Here is a 15,798-nt window from a genome sequence, read left to right on the forward strand (position 1 = left end):
CTACACGCTAGGTTCCACCGAACACCGATTTCGTTTTAATCAGTTCGTTGCATATTTTACAGTTTTTGTTCGAAATAGGATAGTTAGAGATGCATGATTGTAGTGGATTTTAGGTGGTTAGGTAGCTAGGATGTGGTTAGTGGATTTAGGCCTGATAATTGCACCGTTCGTGCTAACTGTTTTTATCTGATTCGCAATTCTGAACTTGATATGATGATGTGATGTTCATATGTTCTTCTTCATATTTCATATTGCTGTTAAACTGTTCTTTAATGTTTTTGCTATTTGTTAATCTTTTCAACACTATTTACTTTCATATGAACTGAATTTTTCTGCTGTTTTACTACCCGAAAACATCCAATTTTAGCCAGAATGCTGCCCAATTTTCTACAAATTTATGGTTTAATCTACTCCATTCATGTATTGGTTTGAAAACTTACTATTTTGCATTACTTAGCTACAACCAAACAAATTCATGAATGCACGGGCTAGCATTCTTATTCCCTTTTGTTCCCTGAGTAGTAAATTGCTTCTTGATGATTTTATTCTCATTTTAAACTTACTTCATTTATCAAGAATTATCATCAATAAATTGCACTACTTGCTTGAATATGAGTTGATTGCTCCTCATCTTTGTGAATTTCTTGGTAACTAGGAAAACCATTCTCATGCCACTCACTTTAACTTCCTTTTTAACTCATAACCAGCTCTACTTTCTAACTTCTTTTGGTTTTTCCTTAACAACTTTAACTTTCTAACTATAGGCATGATTACTGCTTTTCCTAATTAACTTGAATTCCACTTCTATTATATTTTGGATTGTGATTTTTCATCTCATCTTTTTAACTCGAATTCAATCCAAAATGTACATATATTTACCTCATATTCTGCTTCTATTGCTCTTTTTGCCTTTATGCTTACATTGACAAATTCCTACTTGCCTACTTGTTTTCCTGCTTTAATTCTTCAATTATATCCTGCTACTCCTACTTTTCAGGATGTCTGAAGCCTAAAGAAAAGGAAAAGGCAAGGCTACTACAGGCAAACAAAAAAGAGGAGAATCTTCTACCTCTTTCTTGGATCTCCTTCACGACGATTCCTGGCGGGAAAAGAACTTTACCCCGCAGGAAAAGGCCGACCAGCTCCTCACTGCACAGATACTGTGAGCTCAAGTATCCAGTGTTTGCCACTACCAGGAACCTCTACCTGGAGAGATCTCTTAAAATTCCAGAAGAACTCACCCAGTACACCTCCGAACAGATAAAACAAAGAGGCTGGTTCTTCATGGAAAGGAACTTAACAGAGACCAATGCCTCCTGGGTCAGAGAATTTTATTGTAACTATTTCAAGACCTCCCTGGATGCAGTGAACCTCAGAGGGAAACAAATTTTGGTCACTGAGGAAGCTATTGAGGACATCCTCCGGCTTCAGCCTAAGCCAGATCAGGCTAACGGTTACCAAAAGGCTGAGGAGCATATGAGATACATGAAATTTGACTAGGATGTAGTCAAGCAGAGAATAGCCCTTGATCCTACTGCCCCATGGGTCATGGGAAAGAACACAGTGATGCCTAAGGGAATCAAGTTGATTTACTTGAATGATGAGGCTCGGCTTTGGTAGCAGATCCTGAGTAATTATGTGATGCCAAGCACTCATGAGACAGAGGTGCCCGCTGCTATGATCACCCTCATCTGGTGTGTGATGAAGGGTAAGGACCTGTATCTTCCATGTTTCATCAGATATTATATGGCCAGGGTCGATGTTAGAGGAACTCTCCCTTTACCTTATCTGATCACCCAGCTAGGCCGCCGAGCTGACGTGCCTTGGGAGCTGGCTGATGAGAAGCCAACTGCTGCAGACTGCAAGAAGATCATTCCTCACAGCAAGAAGTTTCAGGCATTAGGGTACAGACCTCCTTTTCTCACTGCCTCGGGTGAGGCAGCCACATCTTTAGATGCCCCTTCTGCATCCGCTGCTGCACCAGCCCCATCCACTGCACCTTCACCTGCTCCTGAGCCCATTTATCATCTGGTGCACCGCCTCTTCGCATGCCTGGATCGTATGGAGCGTCGCAACAAGCGACGCTATGAGCACCTCAAGTTGATGATCCAATCCGACAGCGACATCCCCTCTGAGCCTGACACCGTTTCTGAGCCATCTGATGTGGAAGCGGATGATCATGAGGAGGAGGCACATGCCCAGGCAGAGCAGGGAGGACCTGAGTAGGCTGCACCCCACCATGAGGAGCCCCACCAGATCTAGGCCGCAGATCCAGAGATTTCTATACAGACAGAGCCTCCGCTTCAGCAGGAAGCTCCTCCTACACTTATTCAGACTGCAGACCCTCAGCCTACCACAGAGACACCAGCAGCCCATCCTTCCGAAGATAACACTTCTCACACCCAGCTTCAGTGAGCATCGAGGATGATGCTAACATTTAAGTGTGGGGAGGTCGCCATCTCTGGCATACTATTTTGGTGAACCACTCTTCAGACATTTTTTTATCCTATTTTGTTTATTTTTCTGTATTTTTATCTTTATTTTTATTTTTTATCTTATCTTGTCTTTCAGTACTTGCACATTTTTCTGTATTTTTATAGTATTTCTACATTTTCACTTTAGTTTATATACTTATCTTAGATATTTAGTTTAGTCTAGTTGCAATTTTAGTTATTAAGTCGTGATATAGAACATATAGATCAATTAGTTTAGTTTATCCTTTTTAGCATACGATAACTTGGATTAATTGAAAGTAAAAAAAGAGTAAACTAAAAACTTTAGTATAACAGAATCACAACAATCTACATACTATATATAGTAATAAATGATTGGTTAATTTAAAGAACATTTTTTCAAGGAAGAACACTAAGATTTTAAGGGTCATCCTAAGATTCACATTGAGAATAATGAAAACTCTTGATTTCTACTTGCTTGATATACATAACTGATATATGGTTTTTGAGCTAGAGAACACACAACCTGTGAGTTTTTGAGCCTATCTGTATGGTTACATTATTTAACCATGATCTTTGTATGTCTGTATTCAATATTTGTTGATTTGTTAGATGAAGAACAAAGTTTTAGAAAGCAAGAATAGAAAAGAATAGAGTGATTAGCCCCAAACACTGAGTGAATAGAGAGTAAACACAAATTCAGTAAGGGTTCAATAGCTCATCACCATATATCTCTGCTTAATTGTTTAATTGTCTTGCAAGCTTATGAAATAATTTAACCCAACTCAATTGTGACAGTGCCTTAACAAATATTTAGGTTTGGCTATACATGTATGATTCCTTGAAAATATGAAACAAATTAACCACATGTAAGCTCTATATATATATATAGGTGGGTGATAATTAAAATTGCATGATTCATGTAGGTAGTTTGCATTTAGAATAGATTGCATTTCATGAGATTTCACCATTCTAACTTCACTCTTTCTCTTGGATTTAGCATGAGGACATGCTATTGTTTAAGTGTGGGGAGGGTGATAAACCCATATTTTATGATATATTTTGTGCTCAATTTAAGTGATTTATTCAATCCTTCACCCACTTATTCATGTAAATTGCATGGTTTTACTTTCCCTTCCTTATTTTATTATATATGTGAAAAACATGTTTTCTATGCTTTAAAAATATTAATCTTAATTACCCTTTTATTACCATTCGATGCCGTGATTCGTGTGTTAAGTATTTTCAGATCTCATAGGGCAGGAATGACCGAAAGGATTAAAGGAAACATACAAAAATGGAAGGAAAGCACAAAAATAGAGTTTTGAAGAAAAGGCAGCGACGCGAACGCATGGACGACGCGAACGCGTGCCTAGCGCGAAAATGCAGCGATGCGAACGCCTGACCGATGCGTACGCGTGACAAGAAAAACCCCCAGATGACGCGAACGCGTGACCCACGCAGACGCGTGATAGACGCCACATACAAAAATCTGCAGAAAATGCCCCCAGCGATTTCTGGACCCTTTTTCGGCCCAAATCCAAGCCAGAAACATAGAATATAAGTCAGAGAATGGAGGAATCAAGGGATAGACACAGAACAACTCATAATTCACAATTTTAGGTTTTAGATTTAGTTTTTAGAGAGAGAGGTTCTCTCCTCTCTCTTAGGATTTAGGATTAAGATTTCTCTTATTTTTAGGATTGCTTCTACAGTCACAGGTTCAATGTTCTTTTAAATTACTTTCTAGTTTTATTTATTCTATTATTTTAATTGTTATTTATCTTGTCAGATTTGGCTTATGAACCATTCATGTTATGATTTTCCTAATTAATATAATTTGAGGTATTTCAGACTAATAATTGTCTTATTCTATTTATGATGATTTCAATTCAATTTAGATTTATTTTTCCCTTTTGGCTTGGGTTAAGTAATTTATAATACTTGAGTTATCAAACTCAACTGTTGATTGGAATTGGAATTCTTTGCTGGTTAATTTGTACTCCAATAACTCTAGTCTCTCCACAGGAGTTGACTAGGACCTGAGGATCAAATTAATTTGTCTACTTGACTTTCCTTTGTTTAGCAAGGGTTAATTAAAAGTGGGAGCTGAATCCAATTCTCTTCGCACCTGATAAGGATAACTAGGATAGGACTTAAATTTCTTATACCTTGCCAAGAGTTTTATTATTTATTTAAATTAATTCCTATAGTTTACTTTCTTTCCATTTACTATTCTTGCTTTTTATCTTATACATCAAAAAACCCAAAAATACACTTTTACTCATAACCAATAATAAATCATACTGCCCTGCAACTCCTTGAGAAGACGACCCGAGGTTTAAATACTTTGGTTATAAATTTTATTGGGTTTTGTTACCTGTGACAACCAAACTTTTGTATGAAAGGATGATTGCTTGGTTTAGAAACTATACTTACAACGAGAATTTATTGTAAATTCTGAACCATCAATCTTCAGTTCATCACACACCCCTATGCGTACGCACACATCTTGAAAATTCTTCTGGGTGTTGATAAACCCCATCTGTAGGGTTTATCTTGTATTGGCTTTAGGGGATTTTATGACCTTTTACCCACATTTATCCAATGAAATAGCATGCTTTCATGATTGTCTCCTAATTTGTGCTTAAGAGTGAAAACATACTTTCTAGGTTTTAAAATAGCTAAATTTAATTTGCCTTGATTCCATTAGATGCCTTGATTTATTTGTTAACTGATTTCAGATTTAGGAGGCAAATATTAGATCAAGGGAATGAAGGAAAAGCATGTAAAAATGGAGAACTCATGAAGAAATGAAGGAATCGCAAAAGCTGTCAAGCCGACCTCTTCGCACTCAATCGACCATAACTTGAGCTATAGAGGTCCAAATGATGCGGTTTTAGTTGCGTTGGAAAGCTAACATCTAGGGCTTCAAAATGATATAAGATTTGCTATAGTTGAATTGCGGATAGGGGTGCGCACGCGCACGGTACTCGTACATGCCGATGGGTGCACTTGATCCACTTAATGCAACTTGTGGCCAGCGATTTTAGAAGCCTTGTGGGCCCAATCCAACTCATTTCTGAAGCTATTTAAGTCAAGGATTGAAGGGGAGTTAACATAATTTTGACCATTAGTCATAGTTTAAGCTTTAGAAGTAGTTAGAGTTGGTTTCTAGAGAGAGAAGCTCTCACTTCTCTCTAGAATTAGGATTAGGTTTTAGATCTAGATCTACTTCTTCTCCTCTTCTAATTTTCCTTTTTCTTTCCTTAATTGTTCTCTTGTAATTGTAGAATTCTTCTTCTATTGTAATTCCTTTGTATTGTTAGTTGTAGTTTATGAACTTTCTTTTGTAGATCTACATTTTTCCTTCAATGCAATTGGTAAGTTCTTTATTGTTTCATAATTGTTTTGCCTTTCTATTGTTAATCTTTTACTTTTGTAGTTGTAGATTCCTTTAATTCTTACAATTAAAAATGTTTGCCTTTATTGCATTCTATGTGTTTGTTAAAATGCCTCTTCTAGATATGAGTTAGATTTTGTTCCTTTTGGCCTAGGTAGAGTAATTAGTGACACTTGAGTTATCAAACTCTTTTGTTGATTGATAATTAGAGATTGCTAATTGACTTGGATACCACTAAAGCTAGTCTTTCCTTAGGAGTTGGCTAGGACTTGTGGAATCAAGTTAATTCATCCACTTGACTTTCCTCCATGGTTAGACGTTAACTAAGTGGTAGCAATGGACAATTCTCATCACAATTGAGGAGGATAATGAGGATAGGACTTCCAATTCTCATAACCTTGCCAAGAGCTTTCATAGTTGTTAGTTTACTTTCATTGCCATTTACTTTTCTTGTCTCTTACCCCCAAAACCCCAAAAAATATCTCATAGCCAATAACAAGAACATTTGTTTGCAATTCATAGGGAGAATGACCCGAGGTTCAATACTTTGGTTTTATAAATTTAGGAGTTTATTTTAGTGACAAACAAAATTTTTGATGAAATGATTAATGTTGGTTTAGAAACTATACTTTACAACGAGGATTTATTGTGAATTCTAAACCGTCAAAATTCCTAATCATCAAAATGGCGCCGTTGCCGGGGAGTTGCAATAGTGTTATATTATTGGTTATTGTACATATGTGAATATTGTGAATAGTTTGCTTGTTTGATTTAGTAGCTAGATTTTATCTCCTTATTTTTGTGCCTTTTATTTTTGTCTTTGCTATCATGAATTCTCACTTTGGCTATAAGTTTGGTTCGAATTGTGTTGTAGGAAATGTGAACTTCAATGACCACATGCATCAAGGATGGAACCAACAAAGATGGGGGGAGCCTCAAGGAATTGATCACTCCTATTGGCAACAACCTCCGGATACTTATAGGTATAATCACCATCCTAATGCATGTCAATTCAATGGCTATGGTGAATCTTTTTATGACAATCAATCACCACCATCATATGCATATGAATCTTATCCTCAACATGAACCTCAACCATTCTCACAAGTCTCTCATTACCAAACACCTCCCTATGATCCATATCCATCATATGACCAAGAACCATATTTCTATGACCATTATGAGCAAGAACATTTGGAACCACCACAACCCTATCAAGATTATTACCGTGAGCCACCTCAATGCACATCATCTCCATACCCTTACCAAGAAGAACCACCTTTCCACTATGAACCTTCTCTCCAAAATGATGAACCCTCTTATCCACCGCAAGCCCCAATAGATGAGTCTCTTACCTTGCTACTTCAAGGACAAGCGGATATGCAAAGGAACACCCTAGAGTTTGTGACTAACTTGACCAAAGTAGTGCATACTTTATCCTACCAATACTTGAACACTCAAGGTGCTTCCATAGCCACATGTGAAGAATCAATTGAAGAGCATAGCATGAAGGAGAGATTGGAAACTCTGGTGGAAAATAAGGGATGTCGCTTTGTATTGGAGCAATTGGAAGAGCCTATGATCATTGAAGAAAAGGAAGAAGTGGTTGAAGATTTAGGAGATGTTGAAAGTCCATAGGAATGTAGCATCATTGAGCACTCTTCCAAGAAGCTTGATATTGATGTCGAGGAGGGTGCATGGTATGCGAAATTGTTACTCTGAGGTTGTAAATTTTGTTGTTCGTTCTCTCCCTGGCAATGGCGCCAAAGCCTAGTGCATAATACCATGGTCCAAACATAACTTCATAACTTCGCACAACTAACCAGCAAGTGCACTGGGTCATCCAAGTAATAAAACCTTATGTGAGTAAGGGTCGATCCCACGGAGATTGTTGGTATGAAGCAAGCTATGGTCATCTTGTAAATCTCAGTCAGGCGGATATTAAATGCTTATGGAGTTTTCGAATAATAATAATAAATAAACAGAAAATAAAGATAAAGATACTTATGTATATCATTGGTGAGAATTTCAGATAAGCGTATAGAGATGCTTTCATTCCTCTGAACCTCTGCTTTCCTGCTGTCTTCATCCAATCAGTCCTACTCCTTTCTATGGTAAGCTTTATGTAGGGTATCACCTTTGTCAATGGCTACATCCCATACTCTCTGTGAAAAAGGTCCAAATGCTCTGTCACGGCACGGCTAATCATCTGGAGGTTCTTGATCATACTGGAATAGGATTCACCCTCCTTTTGCGTCTGTCACTACGCCCAGCACTCGCGAGTTTGAAGTTCGTCACAGCCATCTCTTCCCAGATCCTACTCGGAATACCACAAATAAGGATTAGACTTTTTCGATCTCAGGAATGGCCATCCATGGGTTCTAACTTATACCACGAAGATTCTAATATCTCAGACTCGGTCCTCTGTATTAGATATCTAAGAGATACTCATTCTAGCTTGTTGCATGTAGAACGGATGTGTTTGTCAGGCACGCGTTCATAAGTGAGAATGATGATGAGCATCACATAATCATCACATTTATCATGTTCTTGGGTGCGAATGGATATCTTAGAAGTGGAATAAGTTGAATTGAATAGAAAAACAGTAGTACTTTGCATTAATTCATGAGGAACAGCAGAGCTCTACACCTTAATCTATGGAGTACAGAAACTCTACCGTTGAAAATACATAAGTGATGAAGGTTCAGGGATGGCCGAATGGCCAGCCCCCAAACGTGATCAAAGGATCAAAGGATAATCCCAAGATCATAAGACGTAAATACAATAGTAAAAAGTCCTATTTATACTAAACTAGTTACTAGGATTTACAGAAGTAAGTAATTGATGCATAAATCCACTTCTGGGGCCCACTTGGTATGTGCTTGGGCTGAGTTTGACGTTTACACGTGCAGAGGCTTCTTTTGGAGTTGAACGCCAAGTTGTAACGTGTTTTTGGCCTTCAACTCTGGTTCGTGACGTGTTTCTGGCGTTTAACTCTAGACTGCAGCATAGAACTGGCGTTCAACGCCCTTTTGCGTCATCTAAACTCGAACAAAGTATGGACTATTATATATTTCTGGAAAGCCCTGGATGTCTACTTTCCAACGCAATTGGAAGCGCGCCATTTGGAGTTTTGTAGCTCCAGAAAATCCACTTTGAGTGCAGGGAGGTCAGAATCCAACAACATCAGCAGTCCTTCTTCAACCTCTGAATCTGATTTTTGCTCAAGTCCCTCAATTTAAGCCAGAAAATACCTGAAATCACAGAAAAACACACAAAATCATAGTAAAGTCCAGAAATGTTAATTTAACATAAAAACTAATAAAAATATCCCTAAAAGTAACTAGATCCTACTAAAAACATACTAAAAACAATGCCAAAAAGCGTATAAATTATCCGCTCATCAGTGCACAACCTCCAAGGCATATCATAGTCGGAGACTTGGAAGAGGTTTATCAAGAGATGGATTCAATCATGGATGAGTTTTTATCTACAATTGAATCCTTTTCCATTGGACATGAAGTCAAAATTATAGAAGAATGTGCACAACCTCCCATATTCTTGGTGAGCAATGAAGAAGAGAGTGAATCGGAAGAAAGCCACCAAGGGGAAAAGGTTGAAATCGAAAAAGCTTGCGAAGAGGTGGAAACAACAAAAGAAGAGCTTAAAGAAGTAGACCTCGCATTGTCTAAGTGTGGGGAGGTCTCCCTCCCCATGTCACCATCCAACACAACATTCAAGTGGGTAAAATTCTTATCCCTAAGCTTTACTTTCTCACTTGAATATGGTTTAATTGAAAATGATGGTCAACTTAGAGGTATTTGTGGAGTTCAGAGTAGGAAAGACTTGTGTAGTGGTTGGAAACCATTCTAAGCTCATGATGGTTGCATGCTCAAAGTTGTATAGTAACAGTTGGTGGAGAACCAAATTGCATGGGTCTAAGAAGTTGTTTGGAAGCTTCTTTGAGAATTCTTAGGTCATGCCACCCGGATGGAATAATGATGACCAACTTATGGACGGATGTCAAAACAAAGTGTGGGATCCCGGATCGCACAAGGGAAATCCAATTTGGGAGCTCATGATTTGTGAAGAACTCCATCAAAGTTTGAAGATATTAAGATTGAAGAATGGAGCTTATTGGAGACTCAAGCATTGGTGGATGTTCAAGGATAGCTTTAAGCACAAGCCACCTTGAGAGGAGCTCCCCATAAGTCCAACTTAAGGACAATAAACAAAAGTGCTAGGTGGAAGACACCCCACCATGGTAAACTCTTTCCACTCTCTTGTAGTTTTGATTAATAAGTGATTTGAGTTACCATTGTAGATAGTTTTCTTTCCATGTATTTGTTTCAATAAATTGGTTGTAGGTTGCTTGTGGAGCAAACTCTTTTGCTTGTATTTGAAGATTTTCAAAAAGTCAAAAAGATTTTTTGTCATCTTGTATTTTTTTTAGCTAATTTTGAGTTGTAGGAAGTGTTAGGAGGATTTTGAGCTATTTTTGCTATTTCTGAAAAAAAAGGGGCCAAGGACGCGTACGCACGCTGTGCGCGTGCACGTCCATATGCGAATGAAGGCCCATACTCTTTCCAGAGAGTTGGGCCACTCTCGCGCCAACACTGGGCCGATGGCACAACCGCTTGCACGCGTGCGTGCACTGCGCCCATACGCGTCGGTAAACATATTTTTGCAATGCACACGCCCGCGCACCTATCGCGTGCGCGTCAATGCGTTGAAATGGTTTCCAGACCACCAACCCAAGAGTTGTGCTGAGCCTGGGCCAGCATTAAGCCTCTAGCCCAACGCACCTCACGCGGACACGCACTGTACGCGTCCGCACCCATGCCTCCATCCCTCATTGATGCCAGGGCATCTTGGCCAGTTTCACTGACCTTTTTCTTTACAATTTTAGGGTAGTTTCATGGATTTTCTTAGTAAATAAGCAAGTTTTGGGTGAATATACACTTACAACTTGATTCAAGCAAACATTGTGAACTTTACATGATTTCATGAGAATTATGCATGAATTGAATGATAAAATGGATGATGCATGATCTCATGACTTGGAACAAAGCTTTGATGCACCTTGTTTGTTTGATTTCAGAACAAAGGAAGTAAGGAAGAGCCACGTTAGCAGCCACGTTAGTCTCACTAACGTGACCACTAACGTGGAAAGGGAGCAAGCTTGTAACGTTAGTGGTAAAGTTACCACCAACAACGCCTTCGAAAGCCATCATAACCCACGTTAGTTGCCACGTTAGTTACATTAACGTGGGAACTAACGTGGAAGAAAAAAGAAGCTCCAACGTTAGTGGTAAAAGTAAGCACCACTAACGTTCCAAAAGGCCACACATAGCCATGTTAAGAGTCACGTTAATCTAATTAACGTGAACTCTAACGTGGAATAAGAAGAGATCGCCAACGTTAGTGACACTCACCTTTGTCACTAATGCTGGATCAGGCCAAGATTGCCTACGTTAGTGGTCATGTTAAGATCACTAACATGAAGGGTAACATGGAGCAAGGGATGATGTGCCAACGTTAGTGACACTAACCTTTGTCACTAACGTTGGAGATGGCAAGCATACCCACGTTAGTAGTCACGTTAATGCCATTAACGTGAAGCACTAACGTGGAAGAAAGGGGCATTTTGAAGCGTTAGTGACAAAGGTAAGTGTCACTAACGCTCTCGAAGCCTTGGCATGCCCACGTTAAGGGCCACATTAGTTACACTAAACATGGATCATTAACGTGGAAAAGAAGGACAAGGAGCAACGTTATTGGTAAAAGTAAGTGTCAATAACGCTTGCGAAGAGCTAAGAGGCTACGTTAGTGGTCACATTAGTACTACTAACGTTGAAGTTAACGTGGATAAACTTGTTTGGAACGTTAGTGATAAAGTTATCGTCACTAACGCTTTCGAACCCAAGTTTACACTTAACGTTAACGCCACTAACGTCCTAACTAACTTCCCATCATGCCTAACTCACATTCTTTCTGCAAGCAAAGCTGAGCCCACTAAAGACTATAACTGCTTCAATTAAAGATCAAGGGCCCATATCCAAGACTTGAAGAGCTAACTAGAAGATCAGAAGAGTAGTATATATAGGGATAGTTTTGAATTAAAAAGTAGGCTGTAATTGAGAGAACTACACTTTTTATATTTTTTACTGTTTCTGCAACTTCTAGTTTAATTCTAGAATGCACTCTTCTCTATCATCTTCCATTTCCAGAGCTATGAACAACTAAACCCCTTTTCATTGGGTTAGGGAGCTCTGTTGTAATTTGATGGATCAATAATAGTTTTTATTATTCTTCTTCTTTCTTTTCTCTTAATTTTACTAGAAAGCTTTCAATCTTCATCCAATTGGGTAGTTATCTTGGAAAGGAGGCTATTCATACTTGGATCTCCTCGGAACCTTGGAAGAGGAATGAGGAGATCATGTTAGAAATGCTTTCTCATGTTGGACTGAATTGGGGTTTGGATGGATATAGTGACATATAATCCTACCAACACTTTGATTTGGAAATACATGTGGTATAATCAGTGACCATACTTCATCTCTTTCCATGAGCAATTAAATCAAGGAATTGGGCAATTGTTTAAGCTTAGAGAGATTGGGTCACCAAGGAATTGGGATTCAATCACTTAAGATTTCCAAGGAGATCAATGAATGCATTGAGGAAGAGATGAGAATGAACTTGATCCGGAGAATGCAACATCTCCTAAGCCCAATGAATCCCCCGTTTCTGATCTTACCCATTCGCTTTTTTTTTCTGCCATTTACTTTTATGCTCATCTCCCCAAATCCCCATTTAAGATTCTGCAATTTATGTTCTGCAATTTACATTCCGCCATTTAGTTCTAGCATTTATATTTTCTATTATTTACTTTCTCGCCATTTAATTTTCTGCAAGTTCCCAACTCAATTTTTGCTTAGCTCAACTAGAACATTCCTCTATTGTGAGTTTTTACTTGATGATAATTCGGCATACTTGCCGAAGGGAAATTGGTTGAGAGATAAGTTTTCGTGCATCACCCATCTACGCGCACTGTTTTCTTATAAAACCCTTATTTTCTAGTCTTTCATCTTCTGAATAGTTTGTAACCTTCCGAGACACTGTTTCAAGCTTATAAACCCCCCATTTTCATCCTTTAAATCTGAAATCAATATAAAATGCCTAGTAATTGAGAAGAAGCTAGGGAAGGAGGTAACTTGTGGATGAAGAAAAGGGATATAATGAGGAGTTATGACTATGATAAACCATAATTTTGTGGTATATCTTGTGCTCAATTTGGTGGATTTTACCAACTTTTCTCACATTTATTCAATGAAATAGCATGGTTTCATGAATTTCTCCTAATTGTGCTTAATGGTTAAAAACATGCTTTTTAGGCCTTTCATTGGCTAATTTTAATTCACCTTTGATTCTACAAGATTCCTTGATGTGTTTGTTAGTGAATTCAGGTTGAAAAGGCTAAGAATGGATCAAAGGAGTGAAGAGAAGAGCATGCAAAGTGGAGAATTCATGGAAAAACAAGGATTTGGAGTGCTTAGAGTGATGCACACGCATGACAGATGCGTACGCGTGAAGAGGTGCATCGTCCAGGCAACGCGCGTGACATGACGCGTACGCGTGAGAAGGAGAATTGCAAGATGACGCATACGCGTGCCCCATGCGTACGCGTCGCAGCTTGCACGTGACCTCATTAACGGCAATTTGCTGGGGGCGATTTCTGAGCTTTCCAGGCCCAGATCCAACTCATATATGAAGATATTACATGCAGAATTCAAGAGGGGTAAGGGGGGGGAGCACTGAGATTAGTTATGATGAACCTTTAGTTAGTTTTCTAGAGAGAGAAGCTCCCTCTTCTCTCTAGAATTTGGTTAGGATTAGGTTAATTCTTCCTAGATTTAGGTTTAATTTCCTGTTTTCATCTTGTTTTCCTTTTAATTTCTTGTTGTTGCATCTATGCTCTCTTAGTTTCCTTGTCAATTTCCCTTTTGATGTCTCTTTTATATTGATGCACTATTGTTGGATTTGGATTTCCTTTTAATGCAATTCATGTTTTATATTCCCTTATTGTTTGATTGAGTTGTTGTTAATTCCTTGCAATTGGGTAGTTGTAGATTTAATACTCTTGTTGTCAATTTACCATGCTTTCTTTTTATGCCTTCCAAGTGTTTGATAAAATGCTTGGAAGGATGTTAGAGTAGATTTTTCTATTCTTGGCTTGGGATGGTAACTTAGGTGAACTTGAGTTGCTAATGTCCAAGTAATTGATGATTAGTGTCCATTGACTCTAGCTTCAACTAAGTCCATTAGTTAGGTGGCTAGGACTTGTGGATTAGGATTGATGTAGCTCATTTGACTTTTCTTTACTTGTTAGAGGATGACTTAATGGGATTAATCCTTGCAATTATCATATTGTGGTTAGTAACAAGGATAGAGATCCTTAACCACCAACCTTTGCCAAGACCTTTTTATCATTTGAGTTTCATTTACTTTCTTGTGATTTATATTTCTTGTCCCTTATTCAAAACCCCAAAATATACAACCCATAGCCAATAACATGTACACTTCCCTGGAATTTCTTGAGAGACGACCCGAGGTTTACATACTTCGGTTATTTTTGTTGGGGTTTGTTCTTGTGACAAACAAATTAAATTCTGATTAAGGATTATTGTTGCTTTAGAACTATACTTGCAACGAGATTTTATTGTGAAATTCTTTACCAACAATTTTCTCACATCAAATTTTGGCACCGTTGCCGGGAAATTGCAAATGTGTGCCTTGTTATTGGTTATTGTATATATGTGAATATTGTGAATTTGTTTGCCTTTTGCTTCTTTGTTAGTTTTTGGTAGTTTTAGGAGTTTGTTCTCTTTATTTGTTACTAGTTTTTGTTTTTATTTTCCCTTGCTACCATGAATTCTCATCCTTTTTGCTATGAGTTTGGTTACAATTATGTTGTAGGAACTGGAGATTACAATGAATATATGCATCAAGGATGGAACAATCAAAGGTGGGAGGAGCCATATGCATATGATCAATCCTTTTGGCAACAACCTCTACTAATGCACTATGAACAAGAGCCATTCTATGATGGATCCCAATCAAATGGCTATGGTGAACCTCCTTGTGACTATCAACAACCATCACCATATGCCTATGAACCTCATCCTCAACATAGCCATTAACCATACTCACAAGCCACTTTTTACCGAATACCTTCCTATGATCCTCATCCATCATACAATCAACCACCCCTACCTCATCCTTGTGACCATTATGTAAGAAAATCCTTAGAACCACCACAATTCCAACCAGTTTACTCCCAAGAACCACCTTAATATACACCACCTCCATATTTTCCCCAAGAAGAACCACCTTCCTATCATCAACCCTTTCTTCTAAATAATGAACCCTCCTATCCACCCCAATCTCCAATGGATGACATCCTTGGTCTTCTTCTTCAAGGGCAAAAAGAGATGAAAAGGGAGGTACTAGAATTTACAACCGCCTTGGCCGAGGTAGTAAATCGATTAGCCTCCCAATGTTTTAATACTCAAAGCACTCCCATGGTCTCATGTGGGGAATCAATTGAAGAGCATAGCATGAAGGAGAGATTGGAAACTTCGGTAGAAAATGAGGAATGCTACTTTGTGTTAGAACAATTAGAGGAAGCCATGATTGTTGAAGAAGAGGAAGAAGTGGTTGAAGATTTAGGAGATGTTGAAAGTTTGTGGGAATGTAGAATCATGGAGCCCTCTTCCAAGAAGCTCGATATTGATGTTGAGGAGGGTGTACAACCTCCAAGGCATATCATAGTTGGAGACTTTGAAGAGGTTGGTCAAGAGATGGATTCAATCATTGATGAATTCTTATCTATAATTGAATCTTCTCCCATCTGATATGAAATTGAGATCAAAGAAGAAGATA

This window comes from Arachis ipaensis, chromosome B2 (assembly GCF_059453495.1).
Source record: "Arachis ipaensis isolate K30076 ecotype BB chromosome B2, ASM5945349v1, whole genome shotgun sequence".
In the NCBI taxonomy this organism is placed as follows: Eukaryota; Viridiplantae; Streptophyta; class Magnoliopsida; order Fabales; family Fabaceae; genus Arachis; species Arachis ipaensis.